This window comes from Dasypus novemcinctus, chromosome 7, assembly GCF_030445035.2.
Source record: "Dasypus novemcinctus isolate mDasNov1 chromosome 7, mDasNov1.1.hap2, whole genome shotgun sequence".
NCBI lineage: Eukaryota > Metazoa > Chordata > Mammalia > Cingulata > Dasypodidae > Dasypus > Dasypus novemcinctus.
This window is the reverse complement of record NC_080679.1, coordinates 111,688,031-111,702,121: the sequence shown is the minus strand read 5'-3', so window position 1 is coordinate 111,702,121 and position 14,091 is coordinate 111,688,031. Positions and strand designations below refer to the sequence as shown.

The 14,091-nt window shown below is 39.0% G+C and overlaps 1 long non-coding RNA gene across 1 annotated transcript in view; it reads right to left on the bottom strand.

The window, feature by feature from the left end:
- LOC139439325 (uncharacterized) overlaps positions 1–14,091 on the bottom strand; it is a 250,684-nt gene that overhangs the window by 209,099 nt on the left and 27,494 nt on the right. The window contains exon 2 of the long non-coding RNA XR_011649284.1: positions 1,158–1,251. This is a non-coding gene — a long non-coding RNA (uncharacterized lncRNA). The remainder of the gene's footprint in view (positions 1–1,157; positions 1,252–14,091) is intronic.

Genomic DNA, 14,091 nt, shown 5'->3' with positions numbered 1-14,091 from the left:
GCCATTTGTGGAGCTTTGTTTTGGCAGCCCTAGCAAATAAAGACAGTTTCTTAAATTGTTGCTCAAAAATGTCACCTTCTCAATGAGTTCCTCCCTGGCCACCCTATTTAAAATTTACCCTGTGCACCCTGAACTCCTTACCCTCCTTTCCTATTTCTAATAGACTCTATAATTTTTTTTTTTATTTTTTATTATCTGACTTCCCAGATTACAAACTCCATAGAAACTTCTCTATTTTTTTTTTTTCCCCACTGTTGTATTTCCAGTAACCAGAACAGTTCCTGGTACAAAAATAAGTTTCAAATAAATGTTTTTCAGGTGAATCAGTTAATGAATAAAGAAGCCTAATTGGTTCTGTGGCCCTGATAGAACAGGTCACTTAACCTCACAGGCCTCTATATCCTAATTCGTAAAACATGATTCATGATCCCTATTAAGAATCTTTCCAAGTTTTAAAATTAAAGTCATGGTCATAGATCTGTAGATATGGACGGAAGCCCAGTGAAGCTCTGGGGCAGAGTCTCCCTGTTTGAAGGCTGTTTTAAAACTGAGCTAGCTGGCTATGAGAAAAGCACCCTGTGGTATCTCTGATTAAGACTGAATTGTGACATAACTTGGTGTTAAGGTGACTTGGAGACTGCACTATTCTTTCTCAAAGAGTCAGATAAAATCTGTCTGATGGTTCCATTCTTACATCTGTTTGCTTCTTTGGGCAACCCAAGCAGTGTTCACTGCCACTGCTCAGCATGATTTTATGAATGCTAGCCACACTACAGAGTTTCAAGGGATGAAATGTCTAATTAAAATGAGATTTCTAGAGGGAAAAGATTTCAGAGAGTAGTAATAGGACTAGACAATTTTTAACAAAAAGAATTTGAGACAAGGAGTCAGGGGAACTAAGTCCTAATTCTGATTCTGTCACTATCTGTGAGACTTCAGTGAAGCTGCTTAACCTTTATGCCTCAGTTTCCTCATTTGTCAAATAGGAATTTGCCATCCCTTCCTCACAGGGTAATTGTGGGGAGTACGTAAAATAACAGATGTGGAAGCACTGTCAAAGTTTATAAATGCCCTGCACATGTTAAGGAACTGTTTCATCCTTTTTAAAACACTAATAACATGTTCAATGCTGAAAATGGCAGAGAATTAAATGTTACCTTTGCTTATAAAATGATGAGATACAGTCCTACAGGCTCGCGGTCTTCCTAACAGGATATGACATGAATACTGGGAGTTACTCCAGGGAAGAAGCTGTTGACAGAATGGAAAAGTCAGGCATATGCAATTACAGTGTTGAATCCAATCACCACCATAAATCAGGGTAGGTATTTATGGATCATCATGGGGATTGGGAGGCACATGACATTCTGGGTGGTAGTAGCTGGGCACTTTCTTCAGAAAGGTGAAGTTATCAAAGACAAAGTCATTTCCAACACAAGAACTGAATATTTTGCAAGTAATACCTGTTTTCCATTTGACAGACCCTGACATTTTTTACATATTAAAATTGAGTTTGGTTACCATGAAAACTCAGTAGATATTCTGAGTACCCCACTTGGTACCAGCACAGGTGTAACCAAAACAGATTGTAATCAGGATGCTTTCTCTGGCTCCATAGATAATAACAAAGTCCATGTTTTCTTTTTTCCAGGGCCCAGCTCAGAAATCAGTGCTGATCAAACAAAGCATGCCTTCTCTTTGGCAGTAGATTTCACTTGGCAGAGGCTGTATAGGGATCCTGGCAAGGAAGAGAATAATTTTTTTTCTAAGCTGTGGCCAGTCCCTGGAAACAAATCTAATCATAGTACAGCGTTCCAAGAAGGGAAGTGAGAAATTTTCAGAGATGGGGAGAATGTAAAATACGAGAAAAACTGTAACAAGATCCTTAAAGAAAAAGCAGCATTGGATTAAATGTTACATACCCTACAGCAGCTACAATGTACCTAAGTAAGCATCTATTTTTAAAAAAACCTAAATCATGTGTTAATGAATTAAAGATGACAGCTTAGTGAGGGTAGGCTAACTCTCTAAAAATTGCATTCATTTGGTTGCAGAATCAGAACATTCAGCCCTTAGAATCACTAGGGACTGACTCACGGCTGTACAGAGTGCAACTGTTATTTCTGAATGCCATCCATGTTGGAAGAAGAAGGAAATGTGTATTCTATGTTATGCCCAGTGTGATTTGATCAAGGTCACACAGATAAGTTCTACAAAGGAAGCATTATTGCCTTTGTCATTGAAAACATACCTACTTTTGGAAGACAAGCTCTTTATAAATGCACCATTTTTTTTAAAAAGTGAGTTTAAACCTATGCAAACATGAAGAGAGTCTTTAACAGAAATGTTCTCTTCTGCTTTTCTATACCAAAACCTTCTTTCAACCTTTAAAGTTCTCAAAACTCTCCTGTTTCATATCCTTGTTTCTGGTCCTTTCAATGACTTTAGCCACTCCTCAGAATTTGTACAGATTCTTATATAACCATAAAATGCAATATCCAGGCCCTACAAATATTCTGGTTACTAGAGAGTTATATTTCTGACATATTACATAAAGTTTCCAACAATAATAGATAGTTATGTTATATTAAATTATATTGTAATTGTATAACTATATCTCTGCTGAATGTAGTGTAATCTTCTTCTGGTGACTCATGAAGCACTTTGGGATCCTGGTGCCTCCCAGTTTTTTTAGTGTTCATAGCAAACAGAACATCTTTGCCAAGGTGCTGATAAGTAGAGCATTATATTTAATGGATTCTTTGTAAACACAGCTACATCTTTGCTCCAAAACAATTTGGTATGTCACTAGCTCTTGGTAATCCTAGACATTTCTTATCTACATATTTTCCAAGATTAGCCCTACTAAATTTCCTAGATAATCAAGATTAGGAATGTTCTAATGTATTTTTAAATATTTGCTTGTAATTCTATTCATTTATGCCTCAACTCTTTTCCATAATAGTCTCTCTCATGTTAGATTTCAAATTCTCCCCAGGCTCAAAAATTGTGTTCTACATGGCATTTTCCTCTCCACAATATTTAGTTTAAGGCTATGCACAGATTGAGTTTCTCCATAGAGGTAGCCCATTGGATTAGTGCTTGCTGACTAGGCAAAAATAACCAATATACTGTTAAGCAAATATCAAAAATGTTCATTAATGTAACGTAGATCTATGGTTTTCCAAGCAGATGTGCCACACTGACCACCATGACATGACAAAGAAGCTAACCTCACTTCTCTCTTTGTATCCCATAGTGCTCAGCCCGAACAACTCTGTACTTATCTGTTTTATATATTGGTATCCCACATAAGATTGTTGTATTAGTATTCCACATAGCTTGTTTGTAAAATGGATTCCACTGCATAGAAATTGTTTGACAAGTAATGTTGACCCAACTACTGGTTGACTGTAAATATTTCACCTTAGTTGATCTAGTTGCTTGCTGACAAAGCTACTAGAGCAGTATCAGTGATATGGACAAGTTCTTTTCTTTGGTGAAGAAATACTTTTAAAATGCTCAGCAAGTTTAGCAAGTATTATAATACTGAATAAAGCACATGTACTTCAGTGCTTACTGTCCAAAGCAGTATTATGCTCCACATTTAACTGAGCTACCACTCTATATTTTTAAAGCTAAGTAGAATGTTTCTTTTGCTTTGAAAAGATGAAAATGGATAGTACATGTAAAGGAGGAATTGGGTTAGAAATTATTGGAGAAACACATTCACATACAGTTTCACTCTTCTCCACATTGGAGTTATTACCCAGCATTGTAGCTGGACTCATGGGATTCTGAATGTAGTAATGAATTGCTGCAAACCTTCCAAGAAAGGCAGAACCATATGTCTCAGGGACTTATTTGGAGGCTGCAGCTATAGATAAGGATGTGGGGAGGGAAGCTAACACTTCTAAAGCTAATTGTGTAAGGCTATGAATTGAAATTCATTGCTAAGTGGATGAAACTGGAATGCATTTTTCCCATGCTGTTTTGGGTGGAATTTTGTCATGGTAGTAGGAAAGAGGATACTAAACTTTATCATTAGCTTTCTAGTGATTAAAGAACAGACTGTCCAGATTCTTTGAATTTTCATGCTTTATATATTTATATATGACTTATATTATCTGGATGGCTACAATTAGAAACTATGAAGCTTAAGCAAGATCAGAAAAAGGCTACAATATGGGATTAAACTAACGTGAATTACAATACAGCAGATGAAAAGAGCCAGCTCTATAAGTTCCATATCTAAAAGAGCTTTCCTTTTTCCTGAGGGGATCCCAACCCAGGCAAGGAATCAAATAGAAGTGACCAATTAAATTAATTTATTATTTGAAGGAGGAATGAGAGGTGTTTGTAGAAGAAGAGCAATTCACACTGAAGCTAGAAAGAGGGGAACCAAAAATAAGGATTCATAAATAGTTTTTCAGCACTATCCAAGAGTAAAAGAGAACATATTTGGGTGACATGAGGTAGACCCCATCATTGAATAAGGGTGGCTCACCAAGGTTTTCTTATAACCCCAAGACAATGTTTAGGAGTTAAAGAAAGAAAGAACAATGAAAATGGAGCAGAGGAACTTACCAAAGTCATGCACAAAATATTTCCCTAGAACCAAAGGATGTGAATTTCAATATTGAAAGGGTACACTGAGTGACCAGCACAGTTACATACATGCATATAGTGCATCTTCATTAGATTTCAGAACACCAAGGATAAAGGCATAAAGCTAAAATTGCCCACAAAGACAAATTAGTCACTTACAAAAATCCAGAAATCAGAAAAATCACTGTATTTCTCAACCACAACTCTTGGAAGCTAGAAGAAAATTGAGAATGACTTTAAAATTCTGAAGCAAATTTATTTCCAACCCAGAATTCTAAATCCAGCCAAACTTCAAGCACTTAGGAAGACTGAAAAAGATAATCAAGATCTCAAACGATTTGTTGTCTCCTTATGATGGTCAGTTTTATGTGTCAACTTGCCTAAGCTGTAGTACCCAGGTATTGAATCATATATTAATCTAGGTGCCGCTGTGAAGGTATTTTATAGATGTGATTAACATTCATAATAAATTGACTTCAAGATTATCCTAGAAAATCTGGGTGGTCCTGATTCAATCAGTCGAAAGATTTTACAAACAATTGATTACAAGCAGAACTGAGGTAGGTATAAGAAATGTCAGTTAGACAATCATAGGTCCAGAAGTGGTAGACAGGTTATGACTAGTGAGTAGTTCTCTAGGATCAATTGAATAGCTGGTTTCAAGGACTGGAGTTATATATTCATGACCACCCTTTTCCACAATCCTTTGGGGATTTTAGGAAAAGGTAGAGATACCGTACCTTATACTTTAGTGACTTTGCCTTAAAGTAATGGAAACATATGCATTTATATGTGTGTGTAGGGATAAACTCAATAGTATCAGTATCACGTCTCAGGCAGGCTGAGACATGAGGCATGCTGGTACCTTAGCAATATGTATCATTAAGAAAGGAGGAGAGGGAAGAGGACTTAGCGCAGTGATTAGGGCATCCGCCTACCACATGGAAAGTCCGTAGTTCAAGCCCTGGGTCTCCTTGACCCGTGTGGAGCTGGCCCATGTGCAGTGCTGATGCGCGCAAGGAGTGCCCTGCCATGCAGGGGTGTCCCCCACGTACGGGAGTCCCGAGCACAAGGAGTGCGCCCTGCAAAGAGTGTGCCCCATAAGGAGAGCCACCCAGAGAGAAAGAAAGTGCAGACTGCCCAGGAATGGCACTGCACACACAGAGAGCTGACACAACAAGATGACACAACGAAAAGAAATACAGATTCCTGGTGCTGCTGATAAGGATAGAAGCAGTCACAGAAGAGCACACAGCGAATGGACAGAGAGAGCAGACAACTGGGGTGGGGGTGGGGGGGAGAAATAAAAAAAAAACTTAAGGAAAGAAAGGAGGAAAAGCTAAGACTGCAAAGAACAGGGTCTGAGAATGCTAACCAGTCTATAGCAGCTAACCCCTGGGGAGTTAACCAGATAGTCAAATGCCCAAAATCCAGATGACACAGCAGCCTCCAAATTTAGCAACTAAGAGTCTCCATCAGTCACACAGGAAACAGCATCAGGAATCCAGCCAATGTTGATCACTAACCTCTTTAGAGCAAGACTCTTGTCAGGGACGAGGATTCACAAAGAGGCCAGGTGCAAGGTAGACAAGGAGTTAGGGTCACCGCCAAGTGAGCTGCAGTTCAGGAATCATCTCCAGCCCAGCAAGGGAAACAGAGCAAATTTATCATCTGGATTAATGGGGGAGGAGGGGGAAAACCTGCCAAATGAGGAAGAAGAATTCTAGACTCCATTCATAAGTAGCACTAACAAAACTGTTTTATCTCCTGACCTGGTCAGGTTTGGCTGGGGTGACCCTGGTCGAGGGTGAGAAGGGCATTTTTGCGGGCAGTTGGGAGGATGTAGAGCCCACAATAGCATGGAGGATGAGCCCATTAAGGCCACCAGGTGCATGCCTGTAGTTATATAAAAAGAAATGATACTGCAGCATTATTTCAAATCTGTTATATAGGCTAAGAGTCCAAGGAACGCTTGCAGATGAGGAATAGGGGTTTTTAATGAATAGTAGGGTGATGGGAGTTCTATGCTATACATTTTCAAGAATTATGATCCTGAGCAGGCCAATGAAAAGAAACTTCTGCACCTTTCCTCAGGCAAATACTCGTTCAGCAAGATAACAGAAATTGTGATGTTTTGATCTCAGTAATAGTTTATGAAGCCTACTGGTGATTCATGAAAAGAATGATCAAAGCAAGGACACAAATAATCTAGACTTGCTTTTTTCTGTAGAACCTGAAGAATCTTTTATTACCCACTTTTCATTATCCTTTGAAAAAACGTATAGGAAAATAAAAGCAGATGTCTGGAGAAGTCATCAAGAAAAGCCACAAATCAAAAAGAGATTTCAAACAGATATGTTTTTAATGAACTGGCTGTAGCTTTTATTTATTTATTATTCTTTTCCTTCCGAACAGATCCCAAAGTATTAGTGGCAGAGTGTTCTATCAATTGGCAACTTTCTAAATCTAAATGTTTTATCTTTTTACTTTCTTTTTTAAGAGAAGTCTTGAGAAAGTGAATACAGTGCCTAAGAGTACTAAAAGAGCTTTTTTTTTCAGTAAGCCTGTCCAACTTTTTTCTCCTGGTGTATATATACAGTTACCTGGACTTGCAACTCTTGAAATAAATCCTCATCCATTTCTCTATTACACCCGCAAAGGAAAAATATGAAGTCATTCCTTACAAAGGATGCCCATAACATTCATTTAGAGGCTTTTCTTTATTTTCTTTACTTTCTAGAGCCATAGTATTTAACAACAAAACAGGAAGAAAGATTTCTCTGTAGTTTGGGACTTTTTTTTTTTTAAGGACAGGTAATTTTTCCTATCTACTCAGGGCTTTGGGGTAGACACATAATTTCTGGAGTCAAATTATTTTTACAACTTTCAATTGTTAATATGGCCCTAATTCTAACAGCCAATGGTTGCAATGCTAGAAGAGGCCTTAGGAAGTCATCTTGTCCTATCCCCCATGTTCTAATAAAGAAGATGTAATTGGGGTAATTGGGGAGCAGCTGCAGCTCAAGTGGTTGAGCACCTGCTTCCCATGTACAAGGTCCTGGGTTCAAGTCACAGTAATTTCTAAAAGCAAACAACGAAATAAAAACCAACTCTCATTGAGGAGCAGATGTAGCTCAGTGGTTGAGTGAGCATCTGTTTCCTACGTATGAGGTCCTGGGTGGAAACCCCAGTACCTCCCCCGCCCAGAAAAGACATAATTATGTCCATGTCCCCATTTTATGGAGTAAAGTTCAATGCTGTGCTGCAGTCTCACTGAAAATAGGAAGGAATGAGAATCTAGGACACCCATCTCTTTTGGGGGACCTTGATCTACCACACCATACTGCTTTTCTTTTGGAACAGTGGCTGATTTAAGCCATATTATTATATACCAGGCCACAGACATTAACTCAGTAATTGCGTTCTGTGACATAGTCAAGCTAGATAAGGATGATTTAAGAGTGTCTTCACAAAAACAACGTCATTCTTAATACACACAAAGCTTTTGTAGAATAGATATGGGAAATAGTACAAATTTCTTCTTAACAAAGCAGTAAATAATGAAAGGTTTTGTTGGTAGTTACTTAGATTCCCATATTAATATATATTAATTGGAATTGAAGAGTACATTGTAGAAATCCTATATATTATAATGAATATATTCAGGTCTGGGAAAAAGTCCTATAATCAAGAATTATAATCAGAAAGGAACAAAAAATAAACTTACTGTACAGAAAGCTGTGTTATTACATGCCGATGCAATGTAGTAGGAAATTTGCTAGTGGATCCCTATGTTCCTTTGCTGATGTACTAGAAAGGATGAATAAAGAAGGACATGGGAAATCTAAGATGGGACATTTCCAGATTACACAATAATACCTTTCCTCCCTTCCCGTAAAAAAGTCATCACTCTCCCCTAGGCATTGCTCTGACAAAATCCTTGTTTACCAAGGGAACAAAGTACCATACAGTATGCACCAAGAAGAGGGAAATATTGTTTTCACAGTTAGTCTCAAGATGCTTGGGTTTTGTCACAAGCTAGCCTTTGGGAAATCCTCATCTCCAGTGGAAAATGGGGATATGGAAAATACAGTTTACTATTTAAAATGCATTATGTTATAATGAAAGCCACAGAGCGTATACTTTGGACTGTACAAAGTATGGGACTATATAGTACAATGAACCCTGTTGTGAAAATGGACTGTGGTTAACAGAATATGGGAACATTCTCTCATGAACTGTAACAAGTATATAATACTAATACAGGGTGTTAATCATTGGGCTGATTGGGGGAAAATACACCAACTGTAAGATACTGGCTATAATGAATAGTAATGTTCTGACGACGCTCTTTCATACTTTGCTCCACAACGATGTGTGGTGGTGGTGGTGGGGTCGCGTTTGGGAGCCCTCAGTGATTATACACGTGTTTGTCTGGTAAGTTCACAACTTATAAAATGCACTTATTGTTTGTGAATGTGCATGGATGAATGAGAAACTTCAGTAAAAAAGTTTAACATATACATTATGTTAAAAAACGCTATGAAAGTGATATTACGCAGATATCCCTATGACATGGTTTTAAAATATTTTATAAAACTAGAGATTCGATAATTTACATTAACAGTGTGAACAAAGAATTGTCTGGTACATTAACATCCCTAACTCCAAATGCATGTGAGCATGTGTATGCTCTTCTTGTTTTAGGATAAAAAATCTTTAGGTTTTTACATTTCTTCTAAAAATGAAGGCCTTCTAACAACAAGATATAAAAACTGACCTTTCAAACATTATGGTAATACTAATGAAAAGCAAATTACAGGGAAGCAGATGTGGTTCAACCAGTTGGTCACCCGCCTACCACATGGGAGGTTCCCGGTTTGGGTTCCAGGTTCAGGTCCCCATGCTTCCTAAAGAAGACAAGCAGACACCCGCATCTGCTGCAACAAGAGCTAGACACCACACCCTGCCACAACAAAAGCTAGATGCCTGCACCCCAGTGCAAAGAGAAGTAGACACCCACAGCCCAGTGCAATGAGCAGAAGCAGCAAAGTAAGCAGAAGCTGCAGCCCATGGGGAGAGGATGTGATTCAGGCCATTGGGCATTCCCCTCCCATGTGGTTCCTGGGGCCCCCAGGAGAAAGTGAGCAAACAGTGAGCAGATGGACAAGAGAACCATCTGGGGGAGTGAGGGAGGATAAATTTAAAAATTAAACAAATGAAGTAAAAAATAAATCTTGAGAGAGAAAAAAGCAGATTACAAAATTTTCAACAGACCAGTAACAAGTAAAGAGATTAAGTCATTAATGAGAAACCTCCCAACAAGAGATGTCCAGAATCAGGTGGCTTCATTGGTGAATTCTACCAACATGCAAATATAAATAATTAACACCAATTCTTCTCAAACTCTTTCAAAATTTTGGAGAGGATGAAAGACTTCCTAATTCATTCCATGAGGCCAGCATCACCTTAATACCAAAGCCAAATAAAGACATTATAAGAAAAGAAAATTAGAGACCAATATCCCTTATGAATATATGTGCAAAACTCTTCCACAAAATACTAGCAAACCAAATCCAAAAGATATTAAAAGGATTATATACCAGAAGCAAGTGGAATTTATCCAGGAATGCAAGAAGGCCAACATAAAAAAATCAACCAATTTGATACTCCACATTAACAGAATGAAGGGTGGGGCATAACATGATCCTCTTGATTGAGGCAGAAAAGGCATTTGACAAAAATCCAGTATCCTTTATTGATAAAAGAACATTCAGAACAGACCAAAGATTTAAATCTCTGGGGCATATATTTAATGGGTGTAGTGATAATAAATAAAAGGGGTACAAGAATCGTGTAGGAAAATTATAAATTTCTTATGTTACATTGGGGAAATAGATTGTCATATATGCCAAGGTAAGGCCTGCTCATGGGATGCTGATTTCATAGGGCTTTGTGCCCTGCCTATAGTGTCTAGATGTCTCTAGAGCACTTAAGAGCACCCCTATTTGAGGCTTTTTTTACTGGCACATTTAGTGAAATATGTGTGAGACATGTGTAAGTGTAACCTCTGGAATGACCTCCCAATTCACTTTGAAATCTCTTAGCCATAAACCCTCTTTTGTATTTACGTTTCCCCTTTTTGGACAAGGTCTTTTTCCAACTGCATTGCTAGTTGGCATTTGGTATTAATCCCTCGGTGCCAGGGAGTGCATTCCTAGGATTCATGTCCCATGCCAGGGAAAGGTAGTGAGTTTATATACTTTGTTTGGCTTAGAGAGAACCATATTTGAGTTTCAAGGAGGTTTTCAGGAAATAATGCTTAGGCAATAGATATTATTGGACTAAGTTTCAATTTTACAAGAGTAAGGTTCCTTTGTATAAACATTAATATCAAGGCCTTGGCATATTGGTCTATTTTCTTTATTAGGCCCTGCCTGTATACTCTAGAATTTCTTTCCTCTTAATTAGAGAATGTAGCAGAACTCCCCAGGATGAGACTCTAATAATTTTTTGGTTATTGTGCGGCTCTCCACCCACTGAGACAACACCCTATGACCACATGAACACATTCATATTCCATAGAAGTATGACGCAGGTGAACATTTCCCCACACATTCCCCTACCACCAACACCCTGCATAGTTACTAAAAGAACACTCCCACAATAATATTCTCAACCACAGTCCTCTTCTTCCCCCGAGTTCACCTCTTTCTTCTTCCAGCCCTCCCCCAGCCCCATATTCACCAACCAACTCTTCCAACACTGCCCACTCTCACACTCGAAAACCATCGATCCACTTACATTGCTGCACCACCATCATGCCCATCCACTGCCAAACCACCACCTTCCACATTATCATAGATTCTGCCCAGATTAAGGCATCAGCTTCCTCTCTCTACTTCCTTTCTATCTCCTGGTAACCTATCTTTCAGACTCTACCTCTGGGAGTCTGCTTAATATCCTCAGTTCATATCAGTGATCTCATGCAACATTTGTCCTTTAGTGACTGGCTTACTTCACTCAACATAAGGTCTTCGAGATTCATCCATTTTGTTGCATATGTAGATATTTCATTCCTTCTTATAGTTGAGCAATGTATTAGTCAGCCAAAGGGGTGCTGATGCAAAATGCCAGAAATTGGTTGGTTTTTATAAAGGGTATTTACTTGGGGTAAGGAGCTTACAGATACCAGGCCATAAAGCATAAGTTATTTCCCTCACCAAAGTCTATTTTCACGTGTTGGAATAAGATGGTTGCCAACACCTGTGAGGGTTCAAGCTTCCTGGGTTGCTCTCTTCCAGGGTCTTGCATCTCTCTGGGTTCAGGGTTCCTCTCTTCCCAGGACTTGCTTCTGTTTCCTCTGTGAGCTTACTTCCCAGGGCTCCAGCTTAAGACTTCAGCATCAAACTCCAACATCAAAACTCCAACATCAAAAACCCTCAACTCTGTCCTTTGCCTTGTCTTTTATCTGTTAGTCCCCACCCACCAAGGGGCAGGGACTCAGCGCCCTCATGATGCGGCACAATCAAAATCCTAATCATAACTTAATCACACCAAGGTATATACCAGATTACAAACATAATCCAATATCTATTTTTGGAATTCATAACCATATCAAACTGCTACAAGTAATATTCCATCATATGTATATACCACATATGTTTATCCATTCATCCATTGATTGACATTTGGGTTGCTTCCAACTTTTGGCAATTGTGAATAATGCTGTGATGAACATTGGTGTGCATAAATCTGTTTGCATCTCTGCTTTCAATTCTTGTGGGCATATACCTAGTAGTAGTATGCCAGATCATATGGTAATTCTATACTTAGCTTCCTAAGGAACTACCAAACTGTCTTCTACAGTGACTGTACCATTTTACATTCCCACTAGCAGTGGATGTGTGTTCCTATTCCACCACATTCTTGCCAACACATGTAGTTTTCTATTTCTTTTTTTTTTTATATCCCCCCCTTCTGGCTTTTATTGCATGTTGTCTGCTCTCTGTGTCCATTCGCTGTGCGTTCTTCTGTGTCTGTATTTATTTTATTTTCCCTCCCACCTTGCACTTGCTTGTTCTCTGCTCTCTGTGTCCATTCACAGCATGCTCTTCTGTGTTTTTTTGCTTGCTTCCCTTTTTTTGTTGTTGTGTCACCTTGTGGAATCAGCTCTCCACAACACTTGCTGGCTGGGCGGCACTCCACAGCACCTGCAGCTGGGCAGCACTCCACAGTGTCTGTGGGTCAGGCAGAGCTCCACAGCATGTGAGTGAGCCTGCCTTCACAAGGAGACCCTGGGAAGTGAACCCAGGGCCTCCTGTATGGTAGGCAGGAGCCCAACTGATTGAGTCAGAGCTGCTTCCCTCATTCTTTTTTTAATGGCAGACAGAGTAGGTGCAAAATGAAATCTCATTGTCATTTTGATTTCCTTTTCCCTAATAGCTAAGGATGTTGAGCATCTTTTCATGTGCTTTTTTTGTCATTTGTATTTCCTCTTTAGAAAAGTATCTATTCAAATCTCTTTTCCATTGTTTTTAATGGGTTGTTTGTCTTTTTATTTTCAAGATAGAAGATTTCTTTATATACACTGGATAGTTGACCTTTATCAGGTAAGTGATTCCCAAATATTTCCCCCCACTGAGTAGGCTGCCTTTTCACTTTCTTGATAAACTCCTTTGAAGAACAAGTTTTTAAATTTGAGGAGGTTCCATTTATCTTTTTTTTCTTTTGCTGCTCATGCTTTGGGTATAACTTTTTTGACACCATTTCCTACTACAAGATCCTTACAGATGCTTCCCTACATTATCTCCTAAGAGCTTTATGATCTTGGTGCCTCTATTTAGGTATTTGACCCATCTTGACTTAATTTTTTTATAGGGCATGAGATGGTGATCCTCTTTCATTCCTTTTGGACATGGATATCTGGTTCTCCCAGCAATATTCACTGAAAAGACTATTCTGTCCCAGTAGTGTGGGATTGGTGACCTTGTCAAATACTGGTTGGCTGTGCATGCATGGATCTATATCTGAACTCTTGTTTTGGTTCCATTGATCAGTATGTCTAACTTTATGCCAAAGCATGCAGTTTTTTGGGTTTTTTTTTTTTTTTAAGTTTATCTGTCATTTTATTTTTTTTTTTACTTTGTATTAATATTACATTAAAAATATATATATATGAGGTCCCATTCAACCCCACCACCACCACCCCACCTCTCCCCCCACCCCCCAGCAACACTCCTTCCCATCATCATGACACATCCATTGCATTTGGCAAGTACATCTTTGGGCACCTCTGCACCTCATGGTCAATGGTCCACATCATGGCCCATACTCTTCCCCATTCCATCCAGTGGGCCCTGTGAGGATTTACAATGTCCGGTGATTGCCCCTGAAGCACCATCCAGGGCAGCTCCATGTCCCAAAGACGCCTCCACCTCTCATCTCTTCCTGCCTTTCCCCATACCCATCAGCCATCATGTC